General features: G+C 40.1%; 1 protein-coding gene across 1 annotated transcript in view; it reads right to left on the bottom strand.

The window, feature by feature from the left end:
* MAP3K20 (mitogen-activated protein kinase kinase kinase 20) overlaps window positions 1-22,804 on the bottom strand; it is a 1,351,048-nt gene that overhangs the window by 476,503 nt on the left and 851,741 nt on the right. The gene's annotated exons all lie outside the window — the stretch shown is intronic.

Genomic DNA, 22,804 nt, shown 5'->3' with positions numbered 1-22,804 from the left:
CTGATTTTCCTGTTTAGGCTTAGGAGGGAACTCTTCCTCTGCAGAGTGATATCTCTCTTGCTTTTGGACAGCAGTTTCTTCCTATTACATAATCTGTTTACACTTGAAGTCCACCATGGTGGCTGCTTTTACGGGAAGACCTGGTTTTGATCTTGTCAAGTACAGCAGAGTTTATGCAGTCACTTAAGTGTTTGTACAGGCCATTTGCGTACACTTCTGCATAGTGATCACTGGTAATTGCAATTGTGGGTGGTATGAAGCTTTTTATACCATTGCTTAGTATGCTTAGTTAGCTTTGGTGAAGTGTTTTATGATTTTTGCTCCTGTGAGGGTGTCAGTCCCAGTAGTTACTTCAAACAAGACTGATTTGTGGTCTGACTTAACCAGAGAGGGCATCACGCATGGGGAGGTACACTGCCACCACCCCCCACATTGCTGAGTACTATGTCCAGAACATTTGAGCCCTTAGTGAGGGTGCAGACTACCTGTTCAAGAGCATTTGTCTTAACAAAGTCCAGGAATCTCTGTGCTAGCGTGTGTTTGCTCATGTATGTCCCCAGTCTAAGGAAGGATAGTTGAAATCTCCCATGACTAAGGCGTTGGGCTGTAGCAAGGGATTCCAGTAAATCAACCTAGGCTTTGTGCTTATCCTGGTTCATGGTGGGAGATCTACAGCTAGCAATGATGTGGTAAGGTACATTCCCAATAGTTAATTTGACATGGAGTAATTTGAGAGAGTCATGCTGTTTGACCAGTCTCAAAGTGCATTTGGTTTTAATGAAGATGGACACACATCCACCTTTGGTTCCTTTATTTTGAGGTCTGAACATTGCATGGCTGCGGTACTCTCAACAGCCTTGAACTATGTCTCTGTTACTATACAGATGTCAACATCCTCCAAGGTGAGGAATGCTTCCAGGGAGTGCAGTTTCATGTTTAAACTCCTACCATTAAGCAGTACAACCCTGAGTTTGTCTTGATTAGGTTTTGTAACATTAGAAAATTTGTTGTTTTGACATTGCCTAAAAATGCACTATGGAGAAGGCAAGGGTCTTTGCCAATATCCAAAAGCCAAGAGGGGATAGGTGCAGACCATCTCTAGCAAAGCAGTGAGGTTTGTCTACCACATCTCCCCAGGGTGACAGATAGTGGATCCCACTGGACTGACACCAGAAGCTGAGCCAATTGTTGAAGTCAACCATTTTTTGTTTAAAATGTGGCATCCTTTTGGGTGAGGGTAGGATACTGCTTAGGGCTAGGGACATACTTTTATGGTTCACATAATCAGGGAGTTCAGTCATGTCTCTCTTCATAGTCCACAGAGGTAAGTCTCAAGTCATTCATTCCAACATGGACTACGGCACAGTCATAACGGTACCTGATGAGTGACTTGAATGTATGCATGATTTGTTGGATCCTGGCACCTGACAGGCTGCTAACTGTGAATCTCTCTTTGTCCAGTCTGGTGAGGGGGAACTCTGTATGTCTCACTATGGAGTCACCTGTGACTAAGACATGTGATGTGTTTTGCCTTAGGGACTTTTTGTTGAGACATGGATGTGTGTGTTGACATGTGCAGTGGCTTCTTTATGCTTAGTGGTGAATGTGGGTGGCATGCATTTGGGAGGTATCTGTTCTTTTGGTAGGTTTTTAGACATTAACTCCACGTATGTGGGTTAATATATCATGACCTTATTTTGTGTGAGTTGAGGTTTGGGTGAGAGGTGAAGCATGTGCTGACAACTTCTTTGATGTCTAGTTTGTTTTTACATGAGATAATTAACTCCAATTCCACCATGTATTTGCATCTCTCACATTGAGTGTTAGTTTGCTTTAGGAGTAAATGGTTGGCAGAATACATGAATCAATTTCTACATTGCCTCAGGATGCCCATATCAATCAAGCTGGCAGGAGAAATGATGGGAAACTGCCCGTCCACCGTGACAGGATTTTTCTGAATGCGGTATTTAGGAAGGAAGTGGGCTAGCTGAACTTAGCTACAAACAGCATAAATAAAGCAGAAATTCAATTAAATACAGTTAAAAAAAGTGTAGTGCTGGCTTAAAATAAACTTATTTTTCAGTTTTTTTTTTCAGTGGATGCCTTGGATTTCAGGGCACAGGCTTTTATAAGAGCAGGATGAAAGACTTTTATAAAGTTAAACCCTCAGGTCAATCAGATAAAAACACAATAAACTACTGACCAATTGTTCCCAACTTGGATGGTTCATAGGTTGATAGGTTGTTACTAGGCTATCGGCCCTAGGGCCTATACAAGCCTAGCCATAACAATTCCCTGGATATTTTGTCCCGCAATGTGTCACTTTGGTTGTGACTGGTGTTTGTTTGCGTTTCAGCTTCAGAGGTCCTTGTTGCTTGGGCAGGTTAATGTTAAGGGCCTCTGCATATGTGGGTTTAGTGTTGCTATGTGTGGGTGTTGATGGTGTGGGTTTTGAAGGGCTATGTGTTGCCTGAGGTGTAGTGCAGGTGTTAACCTTCTCCTCTTGACTGTCTAGCACAGTCTTGGCTGGAGAAAGCTTTGCTTCCAGTTTGGCTATGTAAGTGCATCTCTTGCAGGTTGTAGTGTTGAGTGGTAGGAGGAGAGGGTTGTCTGTGTACATGAGGCAGTTGCTGCATTGCCCCAGTATGCCCAGATTCACCAGGTGGGCAGGAGAAATCACTGGAAGCTGACCCTTGGACATGCCTGTTTAGGTGCTTTTTTTGTTAAGTACAAGAGCTGTTTTCCCTTACCTTTGCAAGGTACTTTGCAATCATAGGCTGTTTAGTGCCTACGATTAATTTCTCCTTATGAACAAGGAGAGTTGAGTGCTTGTATCAGTTTAAGGCTTCCTAGTGCCTTCCAGCAGGTTCTAGAGCAAGTGCTAGTTACAAGGGTTCAGATTTTAGTGCTACTACTGAGAAACCAGCTAGTTTTAGGGGAAAATTTGAAGAGCAGACTTTCTGGCACCTGGAATAGTTTAACCATAGCCCCGCAGTGCTGCACAAAAAATGCGCAAACACATGCGTTTCTAAGCCAGAAAGTTGAAAGGGATAGAAATCAGCCCAAAATGGCTAATAAAATTACAATTTCAGAGCTGGATACCACTCCTCTAGTGTTAGACAGACAGTACAATGCTCACCAATCCCACTGGTAAGCAGTAGGACTTCCCTCTACCACAGCAAGGTCTGGATAGCTCTGAACACAGAAAATAAAGTCATGAAACCAGCAAAGCCTGGGATCTGGACTATACTAGCTAGGAAACGCGGGAAACAAGCAAACAAGATAGTATTTTTTTTTGTTTAGTTAAAACAGGCTAAACAATGCAATAATACAGTAAATAAACACAGAAAAGGCTAACGCACTTGAGTGTGTAGCCCTAAACAGTAAATGCAATTAAAACTCTACAAAATTAGCAATTTAAAACTTTTTAAATGGAGCAAGGCATGCACAACTGAAAAAATTATTTAAGAGGCAGTAATACAGCTGAATAAGTAGCTAGTCTACATATACAGAAAAGCCTATACATAAAGAAAAGCAGCTAAAATGCACTAAAAGAATTCAGATGCAGTGCAACCTAGAGCACTTGAGTTGTAGCAATATTAAGGCAAATACAGTTTTAATAAATGCTCTCAAATATACTCTATATTTCCAAAATGTTTGAGAAGCACAGTCAGAACACAAGGAGGTTCAGGCATTTTTTTTTTAAGAAAGGGAGAAAGGAGGAACAGCAGGAAAGAAACTGAGTTGAATTTAGCTCTCTGCTCCTAGCAAAGTGCAAAAGAACCCTTCCAATGAAAAATTGTTCATTCATTAAACCAGATTTAATGATTTTCTTGTCTTAAAACTAAGGGTATCAGCAATGAATCTGGCAGATGGCACCAAGAGTTAAGACTGTGAGCTGCAGTTTCTCTGGTATAGGGTTTGATTCTATCAATTCTCATTTGCTTGCTGTTTGACTTTGAGTAAGTCATGTAACCAGATATTGATCTCAGGATGCCTGTGAAAAGGGACTGTGTGTCCAGTGAGCCTGCCTAGTTAATAAATGAACATTACAGGAGCAACATGCAATTCATAGAGGCCATTTATGCAAATACATGATGTCCTTGAATGAGCCTATACAAATGTATTAATAATGAGATGTAAATGAGGAATGATGCAACTCAGCATATGCTAATTAAGTATTTTCTATACCTTCTGCAATTCATAATGAAACTTTCCAGTTGTTCCTGCAATTCACAGATACATTACACAAAGAAAAGTCTCACCAAATCTATCAGAGCTGCAATTTATGATAAAGCTGTTTCTTGCTGCTAGTTTTGCTATTTCCAGGTCTGAGTTGCTTGTGACACTCGCCAGCCAAGAAGGTGAAAATATAAACAAAGGATAACACATTCCAACTTTGTTAATCAAGAAATCCTTGATAGCTTCAGAGTTGACAGGGACTTTTTTTAAGGGTCTTAGTCAGAATGTTTGACTCCCACAGGTGTACAGCATGAATGTGTGACTTCCTATCCTTATGGACACAAGATATGTAATGCCTTCACTATACTTGCCACAGGAAACTTCCAGAGACAGACTGGGGACATGTTGGAGATTTCACAGGCTTCTGCCTCTAGGATTCTCCGGCAGTGCCTGGATGTACTCCTTGCACATGTGGATCAGTATATCTATTTCCCCGTGTAACCTTAGGACTGAGCCAGGAGCATGAGTGCCTTTAATGGGTGAAATATTTCCCTGAGGTACTCAGTGTGATAGATTGCACCCATGTTACAATTAGGGGCCCACCCTGGTCCACTGGGTGAGCGTTACTGCAAATAGGAAGGGTTACCATACCATCAGTTGCCAGGTAGTGTGTAATGCATGGGGGGTGTATCACCAATGTGTCCACCCAGCATCCTGGCAGTGCATGTGATTCCTAAATCTCTCACACTACCTCACTGTACCAAGTCTTCCTGCATGTCAGGATGCCCAGTGGCCATCTTGGTGTTAAGTGAAAAACTAATTATTTTACACTCTAAGTAGTTGTTCATGTTAAAATGGACTGCTGAATACTAAACATTTTGTTTCGTCTTCCTCCACTCTTTTCTCTTCTTCTCTCTCTTTTTTTTTTCAGGCGATGCTGGATATCCACCAGAGCCATGGCTCATGACACTAGTGAGAAATCCAAAATCAAAGCGAAGCTGCAGAGGTGACATATAACACATCTTTGTCCCAGACCCATACTGTCATCAAGAGGGTCTTCGGCCTGCTGAACAGACATTTCAGGTTGCCTGTATAAGTCTAGGGGTACCCTTCAGTATGACTCAGCTACTGTGTACAGGATGTTTACTGCCTGTTGCATTCTGCTTAACATGACCATGTGCCAATCTGGTTGTGAAGTGACCCATGCTGTCTCAGTAGCTACCAGCTCTAGTCTCACTAGTACTAATGATGACCAGATGGCTGCAGTAGTAAGGGATCCCATGAAGCAGGCTCATGCACTGCATACAGCTGCACAGGTAAAGAGGAAGCATCTGGTCCAGAACACTAGACCATGATATTCAGGTTAGCATTTCTTTTCTTGTAAAGGAAAACAGTACAACTGATGCAAGCAGTGGGCTATGCTGTATTGCGCATGGTCTTCTGTTACTGTTCAACTGATACTGTCCCTCATCTTAAAACAACTTTTTTCTTTAAGAAAAGATACTCATATTACTGTTATGCATGAGAACTCACTGACTCCTGTTTAGTGACATTGTAAGGCATCGTATAAATAACAATCACATTTTCCAGTGCTTTGATGAATACATTCTGCTGTAGTGCTTTACTTAAGTACAGAAGTACTGAATCAACATTTCAATATTTCATGAGTTAATGCATTGTAACAGAATGAAATCTGCATCAGAGACCATCCAGGTGCAATTAACCATAGGCAAGACTGCTCTGCAAATTGTAGCATGTTACAGGCCACCCTCACAAACTCAGGAACCTCACATGGCCTTCCTGAAAACACTAGAGGGGATAAATGTATCACCAAACACCATCATACTAGGTGACTTCAATTACCCTAATATAGACTGGGAACACTACTCAAGCCCAAACACCCTAGCCCAAAAGTTCCTGGAATTCATAAACTCAAATGCCATGGAACAACTAGTCACCATCCCCACAAGAGGAGAAAACATACTTGATCTCATCATCACGAACATGGGAGCACAATGTTCAACACCGGAAGTATACCCCTCACTGGTGAGATCAGATCACAAACTAATCTCGCTGGAGGTCCTCATCCCACCCCACCTGAAATAAAAAGACCACAGTAAAGAACTTCTCGAAAGCCGACTTCACACTTCTAAAGACTAGTGTGGTCTCCTTTAAGGCCCCGAGCCGACGGAAAACAGTACTCAAGCCGCTGAATCACTTACAAATGCCTTCTACCAGCACCTGCAGGACTGCATGGATAAGGCAATCCCAAGCAAAACAAAGACTCTTTGTACCAAAGGCAAGCGTCCACTCTGGTGGACCCCAGCCATAAACAAACTCTACAACAAAAGGAGGAAGCTACTACAAGATAGAGCAAAATCCTTAAAAGGTAAGACACCCTTGATCACTATAAGTAAAAACTAAGAGCTCTCATAAAATCATCCAAAGCAAATTTTGAGAGAAAAATAGCTAAAGACTCAAAAGACAATCATAAGGCCTTCTTTAGCTATGTTAGAAACCTGGGAGGAAACTCCCAGATATGCTCAGAACTAGTTCAAAATGATGTGAAGATTACTGATCCTACAGACATTGCCAACATACTGGCTGACAGGTTCAGTGCAAACTTCTCCCCTCCCCCAAAAGGAGAGATATCTATACCAAGCGATTGCAGCCCCCAAACATCTCCAACGCCCAAGTGAGAACTGCTCTCTCCAAAGCAAAAACACAGCATCCATGGGACCTGATGGTGTCCCCGGCTGTGTGCTCCACGAACTCAACGAGGAATTAAACCCACAGCTAGGACAGCTGTTTAATCATAGTCTTACCTCTGGATATGTACCCAGGAGTGGTGCACTGCAACTGTGGTCCCACTTCACAAAGGCGGTGCCTCCACCGACCCTGGAAATTACCGCCCATTAGCTTGACAAGTCTTATCTGCAAAGCCATGGAGAGGATCATAATGGACCTCATAAATAAAGACATAGGGAATTTGCAGACTTTGGATCCATCCCAGTTTGGCTTTGTCAAAGGCAGATCATGCCTTCTAAACTTGGTTGACTTTTGAAACAGTCACCAAAGCCATTGATGAGGGAAAGCAGTCCATACAGCCTACCTCGATCTGGCGAAGGCCTTTGATACAATACCCCACTCGGGTATCATTGAAAAACTCATCAGCTTAAATGTTAACCCATACATCACAAGATGGGTTGCAAACTGGCTGAGTGACAGAACCCACAGGGTCAGAGTTGCTGGCGCCATGTCAGACTCAAAGCCTGTCACAAGTGGTGTACCACAGGGCTCAGTCCTGGGCCCACTCTTGTTTGGCATCTACTTTTCCAAGTACAAGCAAACACAGGAGGGTTATGGCTGACAAAGTTTGCAGATGACTGCAAACTGGGCCATAGTAGAAAACACATCTGACACAGATATCCTTCAGAAGGGTCTCACAGAAATGGATAACTGGTGCCAGAGCCATGGCCTAAAGTTAAATGCCAAAAATGCATAGTCATACCCTTCGGGAAAAACAAGGTTACCCCTAGCTACCAAATAGGTGGCAATCCACTGAGCACAGAAGAAGTTATCAGGGACCTGGGGACCCAGGTTGATAGTAGTCTGTCATTCGACACCCATGTAGCTAAAGTAGTTAGGAAGACCTTCTACATTGCCCACCTTATCATGAAGGGATTCTCATCTAGATCAAGGGAGGTCATAGTCTCCCTATACTCATCACTCATCAGACCAATGATTGAGTACAATGCCCCATTCGAATGTATCTGACCCGACACTTGCAGCAGCTGGAGAGGCCACAAAAGTTCCTCACCAAAAGGATAAAGGGTCTCAAACATCTGTCCTATGCTGCCCGACTGAAAGAACTCCAGCTCTATTCAGTCGCTTACCGCTTGCTCAGAGGTGACCTTTGCCTAACATACAAGGCCATGTCAAACCCAGATTTGATGAATATGCTTCACCTCAAAAAATCTAGATCCGTCAGAGCCACAAGGGCGGGAGACTTAAACCTCGACACGGCTATTAATAGGACGTGCTGGAGGGATAGATTCATCACCCAAAGACTCCCTATGCTGTGGAATAAAATCCCGGTATATGTGAGGCAGAGGCAGAGCACCTCGCTGGCCTTGTTCAAGAGAAATCTTGACCAATGGATGTGCAGTGGTGAGGGTGAAGTGGCAGCAGTGCAAATTTACATGGCAGGATACTCATTTTAATCTGTCATTCTCTTATTATATTTCTCCTGAAAATGTTTGTGTATTTATACTGCTATGTTTCAGGTAACTACCACCTGTAATAATGATAATGCATATAGCTCTGCTTTTTTCAAGCTTTCCTTGATGATAGGTTTACAGGGATGAAATGCATACATTTGCAAATTTGGTTCCACCCTCCACCTCCCCCTAAATATATATTATTCTGTGTATTTGAAGGTGAAAGTGTAAAGTTACAGAACTGTCAGACATGAATCACAGTAGTTCAAGATCAAATGAGTTGTACACATCCCCTAATGATAGGCTACATGATGGTGCAAGTGATTTTATGGAGAAGTTACCATGAGGACTGTAAGGTGAATCGCTCCAATGTCATAAGTGACATGATGCAGGTGATCCTAAAGATGCTGATCTAACAATGCTGGATGACTGTGAGCATGACCTCTAATGGGAGGCTCTGCTAGGTGCACATGAACGCTGATCAGTTGTGCTTGTTCACCTTGACCATTTACATTACTTTCCTAAGAAGCAATGGAATTATCATGTTATCTCCTCCCAGTACACTGTCCTCTTCTCCCTGCAAGACTGACTCCAGCTTGAATCTAGTATGTATTACCTAGTACATGAGTGGTGTATGAATGGAGGTGGGCACTAATGCTTGGTGTGCCACCTTAGTACACATCAGTGTGATCATGGCATTATCACTACTCTGTGTCATTTCCAAGTGTGATTCTTACCATTTTAAGAAGACTCTCTGTGGCAGTGCTCTGAGCCCTAACACTGCCACAGCACATTTACTGTTGGGCAGCCAATGCTTTACATGTTTCTGAGGATAACTGTAACAAATTCCTGACCCTGGCTCCTGTTTGCAAAGGTGTCTCTGTGGAAAATGTTACCTATGAATGACATGAAAGTGTTGCTATGGGTTTAGAGATACTGGTGTAGAGGTACATGGCTGTTCCTTCTGTGCAATGCTGAGTGTAATGTCATCATGTGCATGACTTTGTGATGTACTGTCACTTCCTGTGGGGTCTGAGATTCTGCCATTAAACTTGGGACCTGCCTGTCACTTTCCTCAGGCTGCCTCATAAATGTAACTGCATTATCATCATCATCATAGACATCACTGACCATTCTGCTATTATCATCCAAATTTATTTCTATAGTGGATCTGTACTTTTGATATTGACCCTGTAAAAAGTAATTTGAAAAAATTACTAATAATGAAATAGCATACACTACTGTATGTTTATAAATGGGTGAGTGCAACACTTACCACGCACACTGCCTTCACTGCCATTTTATTCTAATGTACAAGGTTCATGTATTATAGCAATAACCCATGGCTGGGTGTGGGGAATGCTGGATTTACCCACAGCTGGCATGGTTTGGTCATGAGGGCAAAGCCCAAGTGACCAAACAGTGCCAACTGTGGGTAAATCCAGCATTACCCACACCCAGCCATGGGTTATTACTGTTACACCATGACATTATTTAAGAAAAAAATTACTGAACTTTTCTTAAATAATGTCTTTATATAATGGCACCATGGTGTTTTTCTACTTTGTTTCTGTATCTTGGGTCTTTCTTGATGTAGTGCGCATGAGTATGGGACATATGTTCCCATGCTCACTCAGTATATCAGTGCTTTGGAAAGGAAGCACAGCAGAAACACTGACATATGAAACAAATTGCACTGAGTGGACTAGAACTTCTTAAACTTGCAATGAACAGAAATTGTGGACTTGAGCGTGCAGTGGTAAAATGCAAGATCTCAGACCCAGACCAATTGAATATACAGTGGGTGGTGCTAATGTTCAGTTTCATGATTCATCCCGACTTAACAATCTGCTGAATGTGTGAAGGAGTTGTATAAATGTATGTCTGCACTAAAGAAAATGTATTCTCTGTTCTACTGTAAACCAAAAGATTTTTTAACCTTCCTGGCTGGAACTGATGGGTGGGGTCTATCTGTTTTTTTTTTCTTAAACTCCATACTTCTTAACAAAGTTGAAGCATTTTTCATTCTTCAGGGAACTTCTTTTCCACCCTTCTCACTTCTGAGTAATGCATCTATGTCTGATCTTGTTTTCTTCCTAGACTTGATTGCCTGTGACTCACTGAAAAGCCCCACTGCGTAGATTTATAGAAGAAAGTCTGGGCTTTTTTCTATTGGTATATGCTTAATTTACAATGGGCATGCTGGGTGGCCTGATCAATTACAGTGCATGTTTTTGCATGTAAAGACCTGTCATTGTATAATAATAATTATGACATGTTTAATGCGATCATTCCTTGTCAGCATTCAATTCCCTAAACATATATCTGTTACTATTTTTACACCAACTTTCTTGACCAGATGAGTGTTGCTACTGCAGACATCAGTAATATCCACCAGTGTCCACACCACCTCTGATTATTCCTGTGTCACCATCTTTCTTCTGTGTCATAGTCATCTGTACAGATGGAGAGAAGGTATTCCTCATCTGGTATTAATTGAATAATTGTCAGAGGCCCCCTTTACAGGTATGAGAATTTACATTCTGCCTGACCTTGCTTCTAGCATGTCCTACAATATATGTTGCCCTCTTCCTGTACTGTGCTAATGCTCAATTTCTGCCACCGACTGTATTAATGTTGAAAAGTACTTGATTCCAGGCCTTGGACGTCTTGGTTTGTTTGGGACCACTTTACCAAATAGAAGTTTCCCATATGTCCTAAGGGCTGCCATGATGATGTCATTTTCTTCACTGATGAAGTTATCCTTTCTCTGTTTGATCCCTTATTTTCCATCATTGCTATGTGCTAAAAAAGTATCAGAGTCACACAGTGAAAAGTTTTTTGGCATAATCATCTTTTAAACTAAAAAACACTGGCCAAGTGTACTTCCCACCCTCTTAAAAATGTTAGTTACCCCAAACGACATAAACAAGTGCAGACACCTAACTCTAGCTAAATTAAAATTGAGATATATTGCTTGACATACATTCAGGCCATTAAGGCAGGCAGTTTTATAACAAAATGCATCCTTTCTCACCCTCTACCACTGTCATGTATTCATAGTATTGCCATTTTTTATTTATCACTGCTACTTAGAAATCTCACAGTAAACACACATGTATGTAGATATCCTTACCACTGCAGAACTTCTCAATTAAATGACTGCATTTTACCATGATTGTATAGTCACTAAATGATAGCAAAGTAATGATTATTTTTAGTGATCAGTTATTATTTCCACTGCTTCTACAGGGAAATCCCACTTCTAAATGGCACAAAATTCCATCAAACATTCAATGTCATTATAATATGCGTATCATACATGTAGAAGCAACACTTCTTAAAACTAAGTCACTAATTCCACTTATTTTTAAGTATTTCTTATTAAATTACATTTTCTTAAAATATTTTCTTAATTTAAAAGGTGTGCAGTATCCAGAGATATTTGCTGCCTACCTCAAGTATTGGCTAATTAATATGGCAATATTCAACTTTTCTGCATAAGTTCAGGGCCATTTCAATATTTTTATGCAAATGAGGCCAGTTTTCATTTAATTGCAGTAATACTCAAAAGTGTAGCACAATGAATGGGCATACATCGGTCTTGTATGATCATGAACGCATGTCCAGACTGACATGAACATGCTGTGGACAGCTCAGCAATCTGCTGCACTCCTCAGCAGTCCCAAGCTGGACACGGTAAAGCATGAATAGCCCTAGATGAACCTAAATCAGATTACAGTTAAAAAAAGGCAAAAACAATAACATCAGAATGACAGTTTGCATCAATATAAAGTTTAACTCCTGCCCATTTAATGTCATCTTTTACACCTTAAAACCCAAAACAATTCAAATTACTAAAACTTGTAAATAACACACACAGTAATATTTATCCCCCCCCCTCCCAAAAAAAAAAAAAAATTGCAAGACGTACAACTGGCATTCAGGTATAATACTTGAAAAAATGCACCTTATGCAATGAAGAGCAGCAGTGGCAATTCATATACTTAACAGTTATTTAATATATTTCATTTTTTATTCAGCAAGTAAATGAAATGTGACTGTTTTCTTTTAAGAAAAAGATGTATGTGACAAAGCATTTTTGATTAAACCAAGCTTGCAAATAATATCAAAACCTTCTGAAATGCCATTGCTAGTTAACTGGGTTTGGTTAAGGTGGTGTCACACCTCATAGGGTGTGGTTATAATCCTGACAATTCAGCCCTGGCTATACTTTCTTCATTTTGGTTTTGGCACTTCACATCATGGCATCACCTGTGATGGCACAAGGTCACACTCTAGGCTGGTCAGGTAAAGGCCCACATTCTAGGCTGGTCAGATAAAGGCACCCTAATCATGCTTTGTTTTTTCAATGACTCGCATCAGGATAAGACTGAAGCATGCACATTTGGAATCACCTGAAAGAAAACAGATTTTTGGCAGGAGTTGGGTGACCAACTGCCATTCATGACAGGTATTACCTGCTCTACTCAGCAGTGCTGTCACCATTAGTATGATTTGAAGTATACAGCTGACAAGCTGGTTGAGTGGGTAGAGGAGAGAAGGACAGAGTTCTACAGTAAGTACAAAATTTTGTTTCTTAATGTTCATTATTTCATTTGCTGATATTACACTTAAAAAGTGTAAAACCTTTGATAAGTAGAGGTATTTTCTGAAAAAGATAAGTGTAACTGCAAATATTATTGTAATGCTGTTATGAAAATGCAGAGGAAATTGTGCATGTGTATACACATAAATCCATCTTTTGAAAAAGAAATATATGGGTTATGTGTTAATATCATTTTTTTAATAAATACAAATATGACATGTTGACTAAAGTAATAATTTGCATATGTAAATCTGTAAATCAAAGACATAATGCCTGTTCTGCATTACAAGTAATTGCTCATGTTAGAGATGGATCCAGCACTAGGCAACCTAAGCAGTCACCTAAGGCCTGCTAGCTGGGGAGGGGGGGGGCTTTCAAATTTAATTTTTCAATTTAAAAAAAAAAAAAAAAAAGAAAAATTACATGTTTTTTAAAGGCATTCTTTAAGAATGTTCTCTGCATACATGCATCCCTGGGTGAGTTGTTGTCACACACACCCTCTGCATCCATGCATGAGTTGTTGTCGCACACACGCTCTGTACCCATCCATGCATTGTCATTACACACACCTGTTGCTTGCATCTTCCTTTCTGTGTGCAGAATTTAAACACAGGATGCTGCTGCATGATTGTAGACAACACGCTTGCCCCCTGTACTTGTTTTCTTGCATGAAATTAAGCAGCACAACTGGAAGGCAGAGGTATGTGTGTGAAATGCCCTAGTTAGGGATGCCAGGTTAGTTAATTTGCTCAGGCACAAACCCTATATCTTAGGCTACAAGAGACAAGAACCTGAATCCTCTACAGCAATTACCAATCTGCTAAAAAATATGAGTTTCACTGCATTTTCAAGAAAATGAGTTTCAGTGCCTTTTCAATGAATTATGAGCTTCCGTGCATTTTCAAGGAACTGTGAGCTTCAAAGGAAGAGGAGTTTACTGCTGCTAATGCTAAATCTGTTTACATTGTGCAACATTTTTTTTTTACAAATGGACATCACTATTGTGTTACGGAATTTAAAAGCATTGCTAGTGGCACAACAGGAATCATACTTGCTTTTGATGCAGAAGGCTGTGGGTTCTTCTCCCACAGCATGTAAATGTAGATTGACACTATGTTATACATTAAAGGGGTGGAAGTCCAGCAGTCCTAAGTATGTCTTCCTTTGGATAAGATGTCTAGTAACTATGAACCTGTTGTTGGTTTGCCATCCATCCCTTTTGCAATACTACCAGGTTACCAATTTTTTTTAATGTAACACAGACACGCTATTTTTCAAGAGATGTAGGCACTGAATTTGTAGATGAAACAAACTATAAAGTTATTTGCGAGTAACAACCTCTTCATTAGTTACAGATCTCTTTAATGTGGAATTATTCAGATGACTTTTACTTCTGCAGAGATTGTGCATATTGACTGATATTGGTGGATTGTAATGATAGAAGTCTAACTGGCATTTTAAATATTCTGAAATGGGCAGTTTTGTCATTATTGGTTCATATGTTTTGTGTGATTGTTTAATGGTAAAATGTTCAAAACTACACATTTAAAACATACTCTAACAAGTGGTGCTGTATTGTACAATGAATATAACTTAATGCAATCAGGAAGGTGAATCAAAGAACACATTCATGTATGCATGGTCCTAAAAATGTGTGCAAGGGGCCTATGGTTTGAAAACAGCCCAAAGGTAAAGTTTATCTGCTACTAGCCAGATACATTTTCTTTGAATGTGAGTTTCAAGGGCAGAGAAGTTCAGTGTTAATGCTAAGTCTTTTTTCACTGTTTGTGTCTTTCGACTTTTCCCGGTTAGGTGTCGCCACAGCAGAACTCCGGCACGCTAATGATTGGTAGTTGATTTTTACGTGCTGAGTTTCCAGCCCTGATGCACAACCTTCAGCGAAGGTACGCCCATTCATGCATATCTCCATGCAGAAGACACTCTAGCTGAGAATCGAACCGGACAGCGTCTTACTGTGAGGCGACATTGTGAGACTGTATTATTTTGTTTAGCAAATGTCTATCAATGTTTGTACTACAAAATTTGAAATAAATGTTTTAAATTAAATCCAAATATCTGTAATCATTGTAGAAGTAAAGCACACTGAGAAGTTTGAACAGTGTTAATCGCAACTGGAGAGAAACAGCCAAGTAATGGGACATTAGAATGGCTGCTGGGGGTGGGGGGGCTGATCCATTTCCCTGCCTAGGGTCCCATTTGACCATGATCCAGCTCTGGCTCATATATTTATAAAGACTGAAAAGAAAAACATTTCAAATTACACATTCTAATTTAATTTATTAGTACTGCATAAATTAACTTACTACTTAGATTGCATGAAGTTTTGTGTAGGCCACAGAAATATTACTATATCAGTTGCTTAACAAGATTGTTCAAAAGTACTCTAACTGCACTTAAAACATTGTTGAAGTCTCAATCAGACACCACACCCTAGTCAGAGTGGAGTTTGAGGGAGGGGTGGTGCGGTTTGCTGTGCCAAGTGAATGAGAAGGACATCTACGGAGAAATGAGTACTTGTTCTCTTTCTGCATTACCTGTCAAATCAAACACATCTATACAGCAAAGGAAATGTAAATGTCCATGAATTGCTACATTTTTCTGTTTGTGAATAAGTTTTGCCTGAACATAGTGTTGCACGCACACCATAGTATTTTGAAAATAACATTTAACCCACACTGCATACATTTATTTTTCTCCTGTATGAAGTGGAATATTGTCACTCTAGTAAAACAATTAATACAGGTATGCTTATGTAGCAATGAATGCATTGACTGCTACAATGAAATACAGGTAAACAAGAATTCTCTTATATCTACTATTTACAGCTGAGGGAGAAATAATGTGCAATAAGTCTCAGCAGGAAAGAAAAGCAGCCATGCTGGCTGAATCCAGTTAAGTGTGAGTGAAGTCCCATATAATTCTATTTGTTAAAATAATTTTATTACTCTGCCTCCTCTCTCTCTCTCTCTATATATATATATATATATATATATATATAAAATTATTACAGAAATGCATTATTCTATCTTAAAGTATTTTAAAATGTGTGCAAAAAACTTTACACCACGAAGCTTAAAAAAAACAGATGTGAAATCAATACAATAGTGTAAACAAGTGTGAGAAATATGTCAATGTATAACTGTACTCTTTCTAAAAATGTTTTCTTTAGTGGTCATAAGGAAATATATTTACAGCATTGCAGATGAAAGAAAGTACAGTTGTGTAAGTAAACTTACCATAACAGTAGAAGTTCGAATGATCAATGCTGAGTAGCCTTTATTTATATGGGTTACATCCTGCCAAGAATATAACAGCTGGCCAGCTTCCAAAGCTTCAGTTATCCTTCCATGCACTCAAAATGTCAGGCAGCTTCAGCTGAGTTGACTAAAAGACAAGTTTAGATGGCAAGCCTTTCAGAGCTTTCCTGGCCATGGAGAGAGGGAGGGAGGATGAGCCCTAAAAGGTCAATGCTATGAATAACAAAAAAAGTAATCTCCACACCCTGGCATAAAAAACACACCAAAAAACATGAGGGATGAAGGCAGGGAGTGGCTACTTCAGCAGTGATCATTCGAATACCTACTGTCATGGTAAGTTTATTTACACAACTGTACTATGTTTTTCATACTGATCACTGTTGCAGTAGCCTTAGCTATACGGGTAGCATATGGTATATGAGCCTTAGCATATTAAATTTAAGAGGAGGAAGCAGAAGAGTCCAGGAATCCCTGGAGAATGGTACTAGGAAAGCCTAACCTGGACCTAGACAAAGAATCAAGCTTATGGGGCATTGTAAAAGTATATAGAGAGGCATGAGTAGCAGCAACTAGAATACTTTTGGAATCCAACCCTTTCCAAAAAGCCAAAGATGAAAGCAAGGCCATGGTAGAGTGGGCTTTGACCCTGCCTGCAACAGTTTTGTTATGGTGAGTATAAGAAAAGGTAACAGCCTTAAACAACATTTGGAAATAGTCTGTTTTGACACAAGTTGTCCCTTCACCTAACCTTCACAAGAAATGAACAACTGATCAGAAGAGCTGAAAGATTTGTTTCTATCAGAATAGTACCTGAGTTGTCTGTGGATGGACATCCAAGGTATGGATTATCTTTCCTGCCATATTTTTAGGTTCAGGAAATAAAATGGGAAGATGGATAGGCTGGCTTAAACTAAATTTGGATACCAGTTTAGGCATAAAAGAGGGGTTAGTTCTCAAAAAAACCCTGTTCCTGTGGAAAATGAGATAAGATTGACTTACCATAAGACCTTTCAAGTCAAGATACTCTTTTTACAGAGGTAAGAGCAATCAGTAAAAATGTTGTTCATATTAAGAACCTCAAGTCAGCCAGGTTAGCTGGTTCAAATGGAGCAAGTGTAAGCTTCTCTAACACAAAATTAAGATCTCAAGGAGGGGCCACCGGTTTAGTTGGAGGCCTGTTGTGCAAAACCCCTTTCAAGAACATTTTGACATGAGACTGCGAGGAGAATCCACAGGCAGACAAGACCTTGTCACTCAAATAAATAAACTAAGGAGCTTAATAAAGTCCACCAAAGACAAGTTTGAGGCTAAAATAGCTACACAAGCCAAAAACAATCACAAGGCATTTTTTAGTTATGTTTGTAAACTCAAAACCACAATGCAGCAATGTATTGAGTGGATTGTGAATGATGTTACCTACACTGAAGCTGAAGAAATAGCGAACCTACTGGCTGATAAATTAGCTCTAACTATACCCCTCTTTATTCTCTGTCTGTCCATAAAGATGTTCGTGAAACTGGCTTGTCTCCATTTACCACACAAAACCAAGTCCTAAAACTGCTATCAAACGCTAAATATATTGCATCAATGGGTCCTGACAATATCCCTGGATGCATCTTTAATAGAATAAAGCATGATTTAGCCACACTCCTAACAGCACTATTCAATCTCACCCTCCATACAAGTTTTGTACCAAGTGAATGGAGTACAGCTACATTTATTCCCTTGCATAAGGAAGGATCTTCGACTGACCCAAGCAATTAAAGACACATACGTCTTCTGACCAGCCTCATATGCAAAGGTCATGGAAAGACTTAAAATAGAATTACTCAATTAGGACAGAGAGAACCTCCAAATACTGGACCCATTTCAGTTTGGATTTGTCAAGGGCAGGTTGTGCTTACTCAACCTGGTAGATTTTTTTGAACAGGTCACCAAAGCAATCAATAAAGACAAATCAATACATACCTCATATCTCAACCTGGTCAAAGATTCTGACACAATTACCCACTCAGGTATAGTAGAAAAGCTAAATAAACTGGGATTAAACCCATCACCCACTGGACTGCTAACTGTCTCACAAACTGGAAGCAGATAATCAAAATAGGGATAGTTACCTCCACAAGACCTGTCACCAGTGGAGATCCCCAGGCTTCTGTGCTGGAACCTATCCTGTTTGGCATCTACTGTTCTGAAGTAAAAACCAATACCAAGGGGCTCTGGCTGACTAAGTTTGCAGATGTCTGCAATATAGGAGCAGCCAATGAATCCTCAAATGACTTTGCCATCCTGCAGGAAGGTTTGTCTCAAATAAATGACTAGTGCCAAAATCATGGACTGAAATTAAATACCAAAAAATGTATTACTGTATCCTTTGGAAAGTTATTTTCCCCAAGGAACTACTACACTGACAACATGCCCCTAAGAGTTGACCCAGCTGTTCAGGACTTGGGAACTTATGTAGACAGTGACCTAAGTTTTGAACACATGTTCATTGTTATAAGAAAGTCCTATACTGCACAGCTTATAAACTAAGGGATTGTGTCTATATCTGTGGATCACTTTGTTCTCCTTTACTCAGCTCTCATTTGGCCAGTCATTGAATATAACGCCCTCTTTGGCATGTATCTGTCCAGTCACATGCTACAAGTGGAATGTCCACAGAAATACCTTACTAAAAGGATACATGGACTAAACAACACATACTACATGTACCAACTCAAAGCTTTTTCACTAAACTCGGTATCCTACAGACTGCTAAAAGGTGACTTGTGTCTGGCATACAAGGCATCATCCGAACCCATTACTGATAGATTTACTACACATCAGCTGGTCAAATGGTATCATAAATGCTCAGTCTAGGGACCTAAACCTCTCCGTCAACATCAACAAAATGGTTTAAAGGGACAGGTATATCTCGCAAAGGATATTCCTGCTGTGGAACAGACTCCCCATCCACATAAAGTGGTTCATCCCTGTCCATATTTAAGGCCAACTTAGACTTATGGATGGGAAGCAGAAAATTTACCCCAGGACTGCCCCTGTACTACTAATGGACAGCTGCAGCTCCTAAATGCTTTATCCCGTGCATGGGTTTCTTCAAATTATCCATGGTTTGATCCCAGTTATTCTCATTAAGGGTAACATATAATTATCAACTATGGGATGGTTAAGGCCAATCTACAACCAAATGGGATAAGTTATTTCGAGGACCAAAAGGGAAACTGGCTAGGCTTAAAATGGCCCGCAAGGGCAGTTTACTTAGTACTTAACTATGAACCTATGAACATGCTGAAATAGACAAGTGAATCTTGACGGAGAATTAGGAAAGGCCACAGAATAGTAACTCACAGAAAAATACAAACATTGTAGAACCAGAAAATGAGAACAACTAGCCCTGAATGGGTGTCGGGTATGTTGTTGGCACCAACTAGAAAACTTTTTCCATTTGCTAATATATGATTTTCTAGTAGCAGGCCTTCTTGTCTCCATTAGTACCTGCTACACATCCCCAGTAAACAGGTGCCTAAAAGGAAATAAGAACCTATTAATCATGCAGTCAGTTGAAGATGATTGATGGGGTGTATCAAACACCCATTTTCTTGTGTGAGTAGATCCAGTCTGAGAAAAAGTTTGTGGTAAATGCCCCTGGCTATTTCCAAAAGAAGGGAAAACCATGGTTACTGTGCCAGAAGGGAGTCACCACAATGATGGTGGGGGAATTTCTTCTGAATCTTCAGAAGAACCCTATATATTAACTGAAAGGGTGGAAAAGTGAAGAGGTCTATTTGAGGAACTTCCCACAGATGGATTAAATCTTGGAAGACTCCGATCCACTTTCCATTTGTGAAGGTCTGTCCTTGTCCTGCTCAGCTTGACTGCCCCACAGCTTTGCTCTGACAGAATGTAGGATGCCTATAGATTGAGACTGCGCTGTGAAGCTATATCCCCAGCTAACATGGCTAGTCTGCAAAGAGGGTAAGACCTTCTTCCCCTGCTTGTTGACGTACCAGATGACTATGGTACCGTCTGTTATAATTTGAAAAGGTCCCAGGAACCAAAGATGATTCAGAGTTGAGTGCCTTGATCATAGCAAGCATCTCTTTGATATTTACATGCTTGCATCTGTCCTTGGTGTCCCACACACCCTGTGATTTCATCCCTTCTGAAACTGGTCCCCACACAATGTCTGAGGCATCTGTGGTGACTGACTGCTTTGAAACAGGGAGGGAGAAGAGAAGACCTGGATTTAAGGATATCTTTCTCATGTGGAGTTTTGGCAGGGTTATCATGAGAATCACAGAGCCCATAAGACCCAAAATCCTGAAGTATTCCCTTGCAGTGATCAAAGTTTAAGTGAAAAGCTTTAAATATAGAATTAGATATAGATTTATTTTTTCTTGTGAATGAAAAGCTCTTTAAACAGTGTTGCCTAGTTGATATTCCAGGAATGAAATCCTGTGTGAAGTAATCAAGAAAGACTTTTGAATGTTCTCTTGGAATGCTAGCGTGTGGAAGAGATCACTCACCCAAGTGAGAGATTCCTTACACTTTGAAAAAGACTCTGCAAAGATAAGCAAGTTGTCTAAATATGAAAAAAATGTGGATAGTCTGTAGCTGCAATGATGTATAAATGGAGATACACAATTTGTGAACACTTGGTGTAGTGGATAGCCCAAAGGGCAAAGCAGAGAACTGATAATACGATCCAGACACACACATCCTTAAGAAATGTCTCAAGTCTGAATGAATAGGGATGTGATGATAAGCATATTTTAAGTCTAGTGTTACCAGGACACTTGAAAGAGGAAGAAGAGGAGCAGGTTGTGAAGTGACATCATGTTAGATTTGGCCACTATCACAAGCTGGTTTAGGGAGAAAAAATGATCCAGAAGTAGTCTCCAAGCATTTTCATTCTTTGGCACTAAGAACATCCTTGAATAAAAACCCTTCCCAAGATAAAAAGGATGAACTAGTTCTACCATTTCTTGAGACAGCATGTGATGAAGAACCAGTGAAACAGAAAAGCTTGACCTGTAGAATAGCCACCTGGAAAGGAGGAATTTCCTTCCACTGTCATCTGTAAACCTTAATGAATTATTTTCAGAACCCATTTGTCTGAAACTATCTGTTGCCAAACAGAAAAATGGAGTTTCAGACTTTCAGGAAGAAAAAAAAAGGACCAAGGTGAGGGGGGGGGGTCACAAAGTGTCTTGAATAGTCATTCAGACCCATTTTGAATTGTCCTTGGTTTTGGGGAGCTCTAGGCTTGTTTTTGGACCCCCTTACCATTTCATCTTAAATGTCCGTTTACCTTTATTTTGTTGAGGCTGTTTATTCTGCCTTTTGACAAAAGTGAATGAAGAGCTAGAGAATCTCTTAGAAATTTTGAAAAAGGAGGGTTGAAAAATCTTAGCGATTACCTGGACCAGCTTACCCTTTTCATCATATTTTTGATCACCTCTGCAGCAGTGGGGCTAAACACTAAATCTGTAACCAAACGGGAAATTTAAAATCAAATTTTTAACATCATGTGGGATATTCTGAGAATGCAGCCATTCAAAACTCCTCAAAACAGTACCAGTGACCACAGATCTGTAAGAAGTATCAACAGAGTCTTACACACACTGCAAACAATGAGTACTGATCTGTGCAAAAGAAGAAACTAAGTTATTTAAAGCAATTTCTTCCTCACAAGATGAAACTGCAGATAAAACATCCCTCATACTTTCACTATTAGTCAGAACAAACTTTAACATATGAGCCTGACAACTAAAAACTCTGAAAATCAAAAGATGCAGAAGTATACACTTATCCCCCCATACTTATCATTACTTTTCCCATCCTTATCAGAAAGAGTATGATTGGGGGGGGGGGTATGATTGGAATTAATTAAGTTCTTAGCAGCAGTGGGATCAACTAAAGCTATAGCTGCTGGGTTAGACGTGGGAATAGTGTATAAAATTTAAAAGAATGAGAAACTTTATACGTCCTATCTGCCTTTCAGTGGCAGCTTGCTGACTATCAGGAAAACTGCAGGCAGTAAGACAGACATCCTCTAAAGCAAACAGAAGAGGAGGAATGGGTGTACATTTTGGAAATTCCTTCTGTAGCAACGCATAACATTTTCTGAGGGACTGAGAAAAATCATTGTTCTCCCACTGAAAACACTGGCACATTCTAGTAATAGTCTGGGAGAAAGAAATACCTCCATAGGCAAAATCAGAAACTCAGCTCTCCTCTGAATTTGAATCAGAAATCTGAGGAAAAAACATTGCATATGTTCCTTCATCTTCCTGTTTAGCTTCTGAATCTTGAATCTCTTCCGGAAAAAGAGATATCCCTCTTGCGTTTACCAGAAACTACAAGAAGGGTCAATAGCCTGAATTAAATCCTGAAGCTAGACCCAGTAAACTACTCCTGTCTATGGAAATTTGATGAGAAGTAGACACATGCTTAGTTTTCTGGGTGGGGGGTGAGACAGGAAAAATGGGGCCAAATGTGCTACTAATGGC

Source organism: Protopterus annectens, chromosome 6.part1, assembly GCF_019279795.1.
Source record: "Protopterus annectens isolate FY-2018-M chromosome 6.part1, PAN1.0, whole genome shotgun sequence".
NCBI classification, from domain to species: Eukaryota; Metazoa; Chordata; order Ceratodontiformes; family Protopteridae; genus Protopterus; species Protopterus annectens.
The sequence above is the reverse complement of the archived record's forward strand: the minus strand, read 5'-3'. Positions and strand labels throughout refer to the sequence as shown.